This window comes from Anomaloglossus baeobatrachus, unplaced genomic scaffold (assembly GCF_048569485.1).
Source record: "Anomaloglossus baeobatrachus isolate aAnoBae1 unplaced genomic scaffold, aAnoBae1.hap1 Scaffold_4714, whole genome shotgun sequence".
Taxonomy (NCBI): Eukaryota; Metazoa; Chordata; class Amphibia; order Anura; family Aromobatidae; genus Anomaloglossus; species Anomaloglossus baeobatrachus.
In genome coordinates, this window is record NW_027444058.1 from 2,727 (window position 1) to 15,793 (window position 13,067).

At 37.7% G+C, this 13,067-nt stretch overlaps 2 non-coding genes across 2 annotated transcripts; both read right to left on the reverse strand.

Annotated features, from left to right (window-relative positions):
- Window positions 1–2,008: 2,008 nt before the first annotated feature.
- On the reverse strand, window positions 2,009–2,082 carry TRNAT-CGU (transfer RNA threonine (anticodon CGU)). Its single transcript has one exon. It is a non-coding gene; the product is annotated as a tRNA-Thr (tRNA).
- Window positions 2,083–9,666: 7,584 nt separating this feature from the next.
- Window positions 9,667–9,740, reverse strand: TRNAT-CGU (transfer RNA threonine (anticodon CGU)). The gene has a single exon. It is a non-coding gene; the product is annotated as a tRNA-Thr (tRNA).
- Window positions 9,741–13,067: the final 3,327 nt, after the last annotated feature.

The window sequence follows — 13,067 nt, forward strand, 5'->3', positions numbered from 1 at the left end:
AATTATCTTTTTCAGCCCAAACAGTGAATATTTCCAGCATTTCCTGTTCAAGAAGGCTGCTATCAAACTTTTCTAATATTTCAGTCTGGCAAAAGTAAACCCACTGTTTTCATTTGGCATGCTTGATGCCATCCTACATTGGCTGACATCTTCTTCCTTTTGAGTACTTAGACAACACAGATTTAGAATCTCTCCATTGCACTATCTAAGGAATGGATATGAGAAAGACAAGTTTGACTTTATAGTATTTTTAAAAGGAAAGTACACTGTTTAAGATAGAAACCTCTGTAAGAGGCTATGAAAAGAAGGCACTGCTAAGATTCGATCTCAGGATCTCCTGTTTACAAGACAGGCGCTTTAACCAACTAAGCCACAGCACCATTTTGTGTAAGAGTAGAAAAGCACTACTGGTAGAGTCACCCTCACCTCATGTCTTTCAGTGTTCTTGAATGTCTAGAGATAGACGACTAATGCAAATTCTTTCTTTACTGGACTAATTTTTAGGGCTTCAATAGTGACAAAAAATACAATCTTTATTGAATTACTGATATTAAAACCCTAAACTTTGGTTAATCTCTGATAAAGTTTGAGCTTGTCCAACTCTTGACATAATCCACTGTTGTAGATATGATAAGAGCCACTTTGCCAGAAGCTCATACACAATCTTTAGTGAAATTGCACAGACTTGTCAAAATCCTCATTAGATCGCATCATCTGGCTACAGACTCTTCCTGTAGACGAGCTGCCGAGTGGTTATGGCGTATGACTACTAATCCATTGTGCTCTGCATGCATGGTTTTTGAATCCCATACTTGTTGAAGTTACCTTCATCTCCAATGTTGAAACTCTAAATTATCTTTTTCAGCCCAAGCAGTGAGTATTTCCAGCATTTCCTGTTCAAGAAGGCTGCTATCAAACTTTTCTAACATTTCAGTCTGGCAAAAGTAAACCCACTGTTTTCATTTGGCATGCTTGATGCCATCCTACATTGGCTGACATCTTCTTCCTTTTGAGTACTTTGACAACACAGATTTAGAATCTCTCCATTGCACTATCTAAGGAAGGGATATGAGAAAGACAAGTTTGACTTTATAGTATTTTTAAAAGGAAAGTACATTGTTTAAGATAGAAACTTCTGTACTGAGGCTATGAAAAGAAGGCACTGCTTAGATTCGAACTCATGATCTCCGGTTTACGAGACAGGCGCTTTAACCAACTAAGCCACAGCACCACTTTGTGTAAGAGTAGAAAAGCACTACTGGTAGAGTCGCCCTCACCTCATGTCTTTCAGTGTCCTTGAATGTCTAGAGATAGACGACTTATGCAAATTCTTTCTTTACTGGACTAATTTTTAGGGCTTTAATAGTGACAAAAAATACAATCTTTCTTGAATTACTGATATTAAAACCCTAAACTTTGGTTAATCTTTGATAAAGTTGGAGCTTGTCCAACTCTTGACATAATCCACTGTTGTAGATATGATAAGAGCCACTTTGCCAGAAGCTCATACACAATCTTTAGTGAAATTGCACAGACTTGTCAAAATCCTCATTAGATCACATCATCTGGCTACAGACTCTTCCTGTAGACGAGCTGCCGAGTGGTTATGGCATATGACTACTAATCCATTGTGCTCTGCATGCATGGTTTTTGAATCCCATACTTGTTGAAGTAATCTTCATCTCCAATGTTGAAACTCTAAATTATCTGTTTCAGCCCAAGCAGTGAATATTTCCAGCATTTCCTGTTCAAAAAGGCTGCTATCAAACTTTTCTAACATTTCAGTCTGGCAAAAGTAAACCCACTGTTTTCATTTGGCATGCTTGATGCCATCCTACATTGGCTGACATCTTCTTCCTTTTGAGTACTTTGACAACACAGATTTAGAATCTCTCCATTGCACTATCTAAGGAACGGATATGAGAAAGACAAGTTTGACTTTATAGTATTTTTACAAGGAAAGTACACTGTTAAACATAGAAACTTCAGTACTGAGGCTATGAAAAGAAGGCACTGCTTAGATTCGAACTCAGGATCTCCTGTTTACGAGACAGGCGCTTTAACCAACTAAGCCACAGCACCAATTTGTGTAAGAGTAGAAAAGCACTACTGGTAGAGTCGCCCTCACCTCATGTCTTTCAGTGTCCTTGAATGTCTAGAGATAGACGACTTATGCAAATTCTTTCTTTACTGGACTAATTTTTAGGGCTTTAATAGTGACAAAAAATACAATCTTTCTTGAATTACTGATATTAAAACCCTAAACTTTGGTTAATCTTTGATAAAGTTGGAGCTTGTCCAACTCTTGACATAATCCACTGTTGTAGATATGATAAGAGCCACTTTGCCAGAAGCTCATACACAATCTTTAGTGAAACTGCACAGACTTGTCAAAATCCTCATTAGATCACATCATCTGGCTACAGACTCTTCCTGTAGACGAGCTGCCGAGTGGTTATGGCGTATGACTACTAATCCATTGTGCTCTGCATGCATGGTTTTTGAATCCCATACTTGTTGAAGTAATCTTCATCTCCAATGTTGAAACTCTAAATTATCTGTTTCAGCCCAAGCAGTGAATATTTCCAGCATTTCCTGTTCAAAAAGGCTGCTATCAAACTTTTCTAACATTTCAGTCTGGCAAAAGTAAACCCACTGTTTTCATTTGGCATGCTTGATGCCATCCTACATTGGCTGACATCTTCTTCCTTTTGAGTACTTAGACAACACAGATTTAGAATCTCTCCATTGCACTATCTAAGGAATGGATATGAGAAAGACAAGTTTGACTTTATAGTATTTTTAAAAGGAAATTACATTGTTTAAGATAGAAACTTCTGTAAGAGGCTATGAAAAGAAGGCACTGCTGAGATTCGATCTCAGGATCTCCTGTTTACAAGACAGGCGCTTTAACCAACTAAGCCACAGCCCCATTTTGTGTAAGAGTAGAAAAGCACTACTGGTAGAGTCACCCTCACCTCATGTCTTTCAGTGTTCTTGAATGTCTAGAGATAGACGACTAATGCAAATTCTTTCTTTACTGGACTAATTTTTAGGGCTTCAATAGTGACAAAAAATACAATCTTTATTGAATTACTGATATTAAAACCCTAAATTTTGGTTAATCTCTGATAAAGTTTGAGCTTGTCCAACTCTTGACATAATCCACTGTTGTAGATATGATAAGAGCCATTTTGCCAGAAGCTCATACACAATCTTTAGTGAAATTGCAAAGACTTGTCAAAATCCTCATTAGATCACATCATCTGGCTACAGACTCTTCCTGTAGACGAGCTGCTGAGTGGTTATGGCGTATGACTACTAATCCATTGTGCTCTGCATGCATGGTTTTTGAATCCCATACTTGTTGAAGTTACCTTCATCTCCAATGTTGAAACTCTAAATTATCTTTTTCAGCCCAAGCAGTGAGTATTTCCAGCATTTCCTGTTCAAGAAGGCTGCTATCAAACTTTTCTAACATTTCAGTCTGGCAAAAGTAAACCCACTGTTTTCATTTGGCATGCTTGATGCCATCCTACATTGGCTGACATCTTCTTCCTTTTGAGTACTTTGACAACACAGATTTAGAATCTCTCCATTGCACTATCTAAGGAAGGGATATGAGAAAGACAAGTTTGACTTTATAGTATTTTTAAAAGGAAAGTACATTGTTTAAGATAGAAACTTCTGTACTGAGGCTATGAAAAGAAGGCACTGCTTAGATTCGAACTCATGATCTCCGGTTTACGAGACAGGCGCTTTAACCAACTAAGCCACAGCACCACTTTGTGTAAGAGTAGAAAAGCACTACTGGTAGAGTCGCCCTCACCTCATGTCTTTCAGTGTCCTTGAATGTCTAGAGATAGACGACTTATGCAAATTCTTTCTTTACTGGACTAATTTTTAGGGCTTTAATAGTGACAAAAAAATACAATCTTTCTTGAATTACTGATATTAAAACCCTAAACTTTGGTTAATCTTTGATAAAGTTGGAGCTTGTCCAACTCTTGACATAATCCACTGTTGTAGATATGATAAGAGCCACTTTGCCAGAAGCTCATACACAATCTTTAGTGAAATTGCACAGACTTGTCAAAATCCTCATTAGATCACATCATCTGGCTACAGACTCTTCCTGTAGACGAGCTGCCGAGTGGTTATGGCGTATGACTACTAATCCATTGTGCTCTGCATGCATGGTTTTTGAATCCCATACTTGTTGAAGTAATCTTCATCTCCAATGTTGAAACTCTAAATTATCTGTTTCAGCCCAAGCAGTGAATATTTCCAGCATTTCCTGTTCAAAAAGGCTGCTATCAAACTTTTCTAACATTTCAGTCTGGCAAAAGTAAACCCACTGTTTTCATTTGGCATGCTTGATGCCATCCTACATTGGCTGACATCTTCTTCCTTTTGAGTACTTAGACAACACAGATTTAGAATCTCTCCATTGCACTATCTAAGGAATGGATATGAGAAAGACAAGTTTGACTTTATAGTATTTTTAAAAGGAAATTACATTGTTTAAGATAGAAACTTCTGTAAGAGGCTATGAAAAGAAGGCACTGCTGAGATTCGATCTCAGGATCTCCTGTTTACAAGACAGGCGCTTTAACCAACTAAGCCACAACCCCATTTTGTGTAAGAGTAGAAAAGCACTACTGGTAGAGTCACACTCACCTCATGTCTTTCAGTGTTCTTGAATGTCTAGAGATAGACGACTAATGCAAATTCTTTCTTTACTGGACTAATTTTTAGGGCTTCAATAGTGACAAAAAATACAATCTTTATTGAATTACTGATATTAAAACCCTAAATTTTGGTTAATCTCTGATAAAGTTTGAGCTTGTCCAACTCTTGACATAATCCACTGTTGTAGATATGATAAGAGCCATTTTGCCAGAAGCTCATACACAATCTTTAGTGAAATTGCACAGACTTGTCAAAATCCTCATTAGATCACATCATCTGGCTACAGACTCTTCCTGTAGACGAGCTGCTGAGTGGTTATGGCGTATGACTACTAATCCATTGTGCTCTGCATGCATGGTTTTTGAATCCCATACTTGTTGAAGTTACCTTCATCTCCAATGTTGAAACTCTAAATTATCTTTTTCAGCCCAAGCAGTGAGTATTTCCAGCATTTCCTGTTCAAGAAGGCTGCTATCAAACTTTTCTAACATTTCAGTCTGGCAAAAGTAAACCCACTGTTTTCATTTGGCATGCTTGATGCCATCCTACATTGGCTGACATCTTCTTCCTTTTGAGTACTTTGACAAAACAGATTTAGAATCTCTCCATTGCACTATCTAAGGAAGGGATATGAGAAAGACAAGTTTGACTTTATAGTATTTTTAAAAGGAAAGTACATTGTTTAAGATAGAAACTTCTGTACTGAGGCTATGAAAAGAAGGCACTGCTTAGATTCGAACTCATGATCTCCGGTTTACGAGAGAGGCGCTTTAACCAACTAAGCCACAGCACCACTTTGTGTAAGAGTAGAAAAGCACTACTGGTAGAGTCGCCCTCACCTCATGTCTTTCAGTGTCCTTGAATGTCTAGAGATAGACGACTTATGCAAATTCTTTCTTTACTGGACTAATTTTTAGGGCTTTAATAGTGACAAAAAATACAATCTTTCTTGAATTACTGATATTAAAACCCTAAACTTTGGTTAATCTTTGATAAAGTTGGAGCTTGTCCAACTCTTGACATAATCCACTGTTGTAGATATGATAAGAGCCACTTTGCCAGAAGCTCATACACAATCTTTAGTGAAATTGCACAGACTTGTCAAAATCCTCATTAGATCACATCATCTGGCTACAGACTCTTCCTGTAGACGAGCTGCCGAGTGGTTATGGCGTATGACTACTAATCCATTGTGCTCTGCATGCATGGTTTTTGAATCCCATACTTGTTGAAGTAATCTTCATCTCCAATGTTGAAACTCTAAATTATCTGTTTCAGCCCAAGCAGTGAATATTTCCAGCATTTCCTGTTCAAAAAGGCTGCTATCAAACTTTTCTAACATTTCAGTCTGGCAAAAGTAAACCCACTGTTTTCATTTGGCATGCTTGATGCCATCCTACATTGGCTGACATCTTCTTCCTTTTGAGTACTTTGACAACACAGATTTAGAATCTCTCCATTGCACTATCTAAGGAAGGGATATGAGAAAGACAAGTTTGACTTTATAGTATTTTTAAAAGGAAAGTACATTGTTTAAGATAGAAACTTCTGTACTGAGGCTATGAAAAGAAGGCACTGCTTAGATTCGAACTCATGATCTCCGGTTTACGAGACAGGCGCTTTAACCAACTAAGCCACAGCACCACTTTGTGTAAGAGTAGAAAAGCACTACTGGTAGAGTCGCCCTCACCTCATGTCTTTCAGTGTCCTTGAATGTCTAGAGATAGACGACTTATGCAAATTCTTTCTTTACTGGACTAATTTTTAGGGCTTTAATAGTGACAAAAAATACAATCTTTCTTGAATTACTGATATTAAAACCCTAAACTTTGGTTAATCTTTGATAAAGTTGGAGCTTGTCCAACTCTTGACATAATCCACTGTTGTAGATATGATAAGAGCCACTTTGCCAGAAGCTCATACACAATCTTTAGTGAAATTGCACAGACTTGTCAAAATCCTCATTAGATCACATCATCTGGCTACAGACTCTTCCTGTAGACGAGCTGCCGAGTGGTTATGGCGTATGACTACTAATCCATTGTGCTCTGCATGCATGGTTTTTGAATCCCATACTTGTTGAAGTAATCTTCATCTCCAATGTTGAAACTCTAAATTATCTGTTTCAGCCCAAGCAGTGAATATTTCCAGCATTTCCTGTTCAAAAAGGCTGCTATCAAACTTTTCTAACATTTCAGTCTGGCAAAAGTAAACCCACTGTTTTCATTTGGCATGCTTGATGCCATCCTACATTGGCTGACATCTTCTTCCTTTTGAGTACTTTGACAACACAGATTTAGAATCTCTCCATTGCACTATCTAAGGAAGGGATATGAGAAAGACAAGTTTGACTTTATAGTATTTTTAAAAGGAAAGTACATTGTTTAAGATAGAAACTTCTGTACTGAGGCTATGAAAAGAAGGCACTGCTTAGATTCGAACTCATGATCTCCGGTTTACGAGACAGGCGCTTTAACCAACTAAGCCACAGCACCACTTTGTGTAAGAGTAGAAAAGCACTACTGGTAGAGTCGCCCTCACCTCATGTCTTTCAGTGTCCTTGAATGTCTAGAGATAGACGACTTATGCAAATTCTTTCTTTACTGGACTAATTTTTAGGGCTTTAATAGTGACAAAAAATACAATCTTTCTTGAATTACTGATATTAAAACCCTAAACTTTGGTTAATCTTTGATAAAGTTGGAGCTTGTCCAACTCTTGACATAATCCACTGTTGTAGATATGATAAGAGCCACTTTGCCAGAAGCTCATACACAATCTTTAGTGAAATTGCACAGACTTGTCAAAATCCTCATTAGATCACATCATCTGGCTACAGACTCTTCCTGTAGACGAGCTGCCGAGTGGTTATGGCGTATGACTACTAATCCATTGTGCTCTGCATGCATGGTTTTTGAATCCCATACTTGTTGAAGTAATCTTCATCTCCAATGTTGAAACTCTAAATTATCTGTTTCAGCCCAAGCAGTGAATATTTCCAGCATTTCCTGTTCAAAAAGGCTGCTATCAAACTTTTCTAACATTTCAGTCTGGCAAAAGTAAACCCACTGTTTTCATTTGGCATGCTTGATGCCATCCTACATTGGCTGACATCTTCTTCCTTTTGAGTACTTTGACAACACAGATTTAGAATCTCTCCATTGCACTATCTAAGGAAGGGATATGAGAAAGACAAGTTTGACTTTATAGTATTTTTAAAAGGAAAGTACATTGTTTAAGATAGAAACTTCTGTACTGAGGCTATGAAAAGAAGGCACTGCTTAGATTCGAACTCATGATCTCCGGTTTACGAGACAGGCGCTTTAACCAACTAAGCCACAGCACCACTTTGTGTAAGAGTAGAAAAGCACTACTGGTAGAGTCGCCCTCACCTCATGTCTTTCAGTGTCCTTGAATGTCTAGAGATAGACGACTTATGCAAATTCTTTCTTTACTGGACTAATTTTTAGGGCTTTAATAGTGACAAAAAATACAATCTTTCTTGAATTACTGATATTAAAACCCTAAACTTTGGTTAATCTTTGATAAAGTTGGAGCTTGTCCAACTCTTGACATAATCCACTGTTGTAGATATGATAAGAGCCACTTTGCCAGAAGCTCATACACAATCTTTAGTGAAATTGCACAGACTTGTCAAAATCCTCATTAGATCACATCATCTGGCTACAGACTCTTCCTGTAGACGAGCTGCCGAGTGGTTATGGCGTATGACTACTAATCCATTGTGCTCTGCATGCATGGTTTTTGAATCCCATACTTGTTGAAGTAATCTTCATCTCCAATGTTGAAACTCTAAATTATCTGTTTCAGCCCAAGCAGTGAATATTTCCAGCATTTCCTGTTCAAAAAGGCTGCTATCAAACTTTTCTAACATTTCAGTCTGGCAAAAGTAAACCCACTGTTTTCATTTGGCATGCTTGATGCCATCCTACATTGGCTGACATCTTCTTCCTTTTGAGTACTTTGACAACACAGATTTAGAATCTCTCCATTGCACTATCTAAGGAAGGGATATGAGAAAGACAAGTTTGACTTTATAGTATTTTTAAAAGGAAAGTACATTGTTTAAGATAGAAACTTCTGTACTGAGGCTATGAAAAGAAGGCACTGCTTAGATTCGAACTCATGATCTCCGGTTTACGAGACAGGCGCTTTAACCAACTAAGCCACAGCACCACTTTGTGTAAGAGTAGAAAAGCACTACTGGTAGAGTCGCCCTCACCTCATGTCTTTCAGTGTCCTTGAATGTCTAGAGATAGACGACTTATGCAAATTCTTTCTTTACTGGACTAATTTTTAGGGCTTTAATAGTGACAAAAAATACAATCTTTCTTGAATTACTGATATTAAAACCCTAAACTTTGGTTAATCTTTGATAAAGTTGGAGCTTGTCCAACTCTTGACATAATCCACTGTTGTAGATATGATAAGAGCCACTTTGCCAGAAGCTCATACACAATCTTTAGTGAAATTGCACAGACTTGTCAAAATCCTCATTAGATCACATCATCTGGCTACAGACTCTTCCTGTAGACGAGCTGCCGAGTGGTTATGGCGTATGACTACTAATCCATTGTGCTCTGCATGCATGGTTTTTGAATCCCATACTTGTTGAAGTAATCTTCATCTCCAATGTTGAAACTCTAAATTATCTGTTTCAGCCCAAGCAGTGAATATTTCCAGCATTTCCTGTTCAAAAAGGCTGCTATCAAACTTTTCTAACATTTCAGTCTGGCAAAAGTAAACCCACTGTTTTCATTTGGCATGCTTGATGCCATCCTACATTGGCTGACATCTTCTTCCTTTTGAGTACTTTGACAACACAGATTTAGAATCTCTCCATTGCACTATCTAAGGAAGAGATATGAGAAAGACAAGTTTGACTTTATAGTATTTTTACAAGGAAAGTACACTGTTAAACATAGAAACTTCAGTACTGAGGCTATGAAAAGAAGGCACTGCTTAGATTCGAACTCAGGATCTCCTGTTTACGAGACAGGCGCTTTAACCAACTAAGCCACAGCACCACTTTGTGTAAGAGTAGAAAAGCACTACTGGTAGAGTCGCCCTCACCTCATGTCTTTCAGTGTCCTTGAATGTCTAGAGATAGACGACTTATGCAAATTCTTTCTTTACTGGACTAATTTTCAGGGCTTTAATAGTGACAAAAAATACAATCTTTCTTGAATTACTGATATTAAAACCCTAAACTTTGGTTAATCTTTGATAAAGTTGGAGCTTGTCCAACTCTTGACATAATCCACTGTTGTAGATATGATAAGAGCCACTTTGCCAGAAGCTCATACACAATCTTTAGTGAAATTGCACAGACTTGTCAAAATCCTCATTAGATCACATCATCTGGCTACAGACTCTTCCTGTAGACGAGCTGCCGAGTGGTTATGGCGTATGACTACTAATCCATTGTGCTCTGCATGCATGGTTTTTGAATCCCATACTTGTTGAAGTAATCTTCATCTCCAATGTTGAAACTCTAAATTATCTGTTTCAGCCCAAGCAGTGAATATTTCCAGCATTTCCTGTTCAAAAAGGCTGCTATCAAACTTTTCTAACATTTCAGTCTGGCAAAAGTAAACCCACTGTTTTCATTTGGCATGCTTGATGCCATCCTACATTGGCTGACATCTTCTTCCTTTTGAGTACTTAGACAACACAGATTTAGAATCTCTCCATTGCACTATCTAAGGAATAGATATGAGAAAGACAAGTTTGACTTTATAGTATTTTTAAAAGGAAAGTACATTGTTTAAGATAGAAACTTCTGTAAGAGGCTATGAAAAGAAGGCACTGCTGAGATTCGATTTCAGGATCTCCTGTTTACAAGACAGGCGCTTGAATCAACTAAGCCACAGCACCATTTTGTGTAAGAGTAGAAAAGCACTACTGGTAGAGTCACCCTCACCTCATGTCTTTCAGTGTTCTTGAATGTCTAGAGATAGACGACTAATGCAAATTCTTTCTTTACTGGACTAATTTTTGGGGCTTCAATAGTGACAAAAAATACAATCTTTATTGAATTACTGATATCAAAACCCTAAACTTTGGTTAATCTCTGATAAAGTTTGAGCTTGTCCAACTCTTGACATAATCCACTGTTGTAGATATGATAAGAGCCACTTTGCCAGAAGCTCATACACAATCTTTAGTGAAATTGCACAGACTTGTCAAAATCCTCGTTAGATCACATCATCTGGCTACAGACTCTTCCTGTAGACGAGCTGCCGAGTGGTTATGGCGTATGACTACTAATCCATTGTGCTCTGCATGCATGGTTTTTGAATCCCATACTTGTTGAAGTTACCTTCATCTCCAATGTTGAAACTCTAAATTATCTTTTTCAGCCCAAGCAGTGAGTATTTCCAGCATTTCCTGTTCAAGAAGGCTGCTATCAAACGTTTCTAACATTTCAGTCTGGCAAAAGTAAACCCACTGTTTTCATTTGGCATGCTTGATGCCATCCTACATTGGCTGACATCTTCTTCCTTTTGAGTACTTAGACAACACAGATTTAGAATCTCTCCATTGCACTATCTAAGGAATGGATATGAGAAAGACAAGTTTGACTTTATAGTATTTTTAAAAGGAAATTACATTGTTTAAGATAGAAACTTCTGTAAGAGGCTATGAAAAGAAGGCACTGCTGAGATTCGATCTCAGGATCTCCTGTTTACAAGACAGGCGCTTTAACCAACTAAGCCACAGCCCCATTTTGTGTAAGAGTAGAAAAGCACTACTGGTAGAGTCACCCTCACCTCATGTCTTTCAGTGTTCTTGAATGTCTAGAGATAGACGACTAATGCAAATTCTTTCTTTACTGGACTAATTTTTAGGGCTTCAATAGTGACAAAAAATACAATCTTTATTGAATTACTGATATTAAAACCCTAAATTTTGGTTAATCTCTGATAAAGTTTGAGCTTGTCCAACTCTTGACATAATCCACTGTTGTAGATATGATAAGAGCCATTTTGCCAGAAGCTCATACACAATCTTTAGTGAAATTGCACAGACTTGTCAAAATCCTCATTAGATCACATCATCTGGCTACAGACTCTTCCTGTAGACGAGCTGCTGAGTGGTTATGGCGTATGACTACTAATCCATTGTGCTCTGCATGCATGGTTTTTGAATCCCATACTTGTTGAAGTTACCTTCATCTCCAATGTTGAAACTCTAAATTATCTGTTTCAGCCCAAGCAGTGAACATTTCCAGCATTTCCTGTTCAAAAAGGCTGCTATCAAACTTTTCTAACATTTCAGTCTGGCAAAAGTAAACCCACTGTTTTCATTTGGCATGCTTGATGCCATCCTACATTGGCTGACATCTTCTTCCTTTTGAGTACTTAGACAACACAGATTTAGAATCTCTCCATTGCACTATCTAAGGAATGGATATGAGAAAGACAAGTTTGACTTTATAGTATTTTTAAAAGGAAAGTACATTGTTTAAGATAGAAACTTCTGTAAGAGGCTATGAAAAGAAGGCACTGCTGAGATTCGATTTCAGGATCTCCTGTTTACAAGACAGGCGCTTTAATCAACTAAGCCACAGCACTATTTTGTGTAAGAGTAGAAAAGCACTACTGGTAGAGTCACCCTCACCTCATGTCTTTCAGTGTCCTTGAATGTCTAGAGATAGACGACTTATGCAAATTCTTTCTTTACTGGACTAATTTTTAGGGCTTTAATAGTGACAAAAAATACAATCTTTCTTGAATTACTGATATTAAAACCCTAAACTTTGGTTAATCTTTGATAAAGTTGGAGCTTGTCCAACTCTTGACATAATCCACTGTTGTAGATATGATAAGAGCCACTTTGCCAGAAGCTCATACACAATCTTTAGTGAAATTGCACAGACTTGTCAAAATCCTCATTAGATCACATCATCTGGCTACAGACTCTTCCTGTAGACGAGCTGCCGAGTGGTTATGGCGTATGACTACTAATCCATTGTGCTCTGCATGCATGGTTTTTGAATCCCATACTTGTTGAAGTAATCTTCATCTCCAATGTTGAAACTCTAAATTATCTGTTTCAGCCCAAGCAGTGAATATTTCCAGCATTTCCTGTTCAAAAAGGCTGCTATCAAACTTTTCTAACATTTCAGTCTGGCAAAAGTAAACCCACTGTTTTCATTTGGCATGCTTGATGCCATCCTACATTGGCTGACATCTTCTTCCTTTTGAGTACTTTGACAACACAGATTTAGAATCTCTCCATTGCACTATCTAAGGAAGGGATATGAGAAAGACAAGTTTGACTTTATAGTATTTTTACAAGGAAAGTACACTGTTAAACATAGAAACTTCAGTACTGAGGCTATGAAAAGA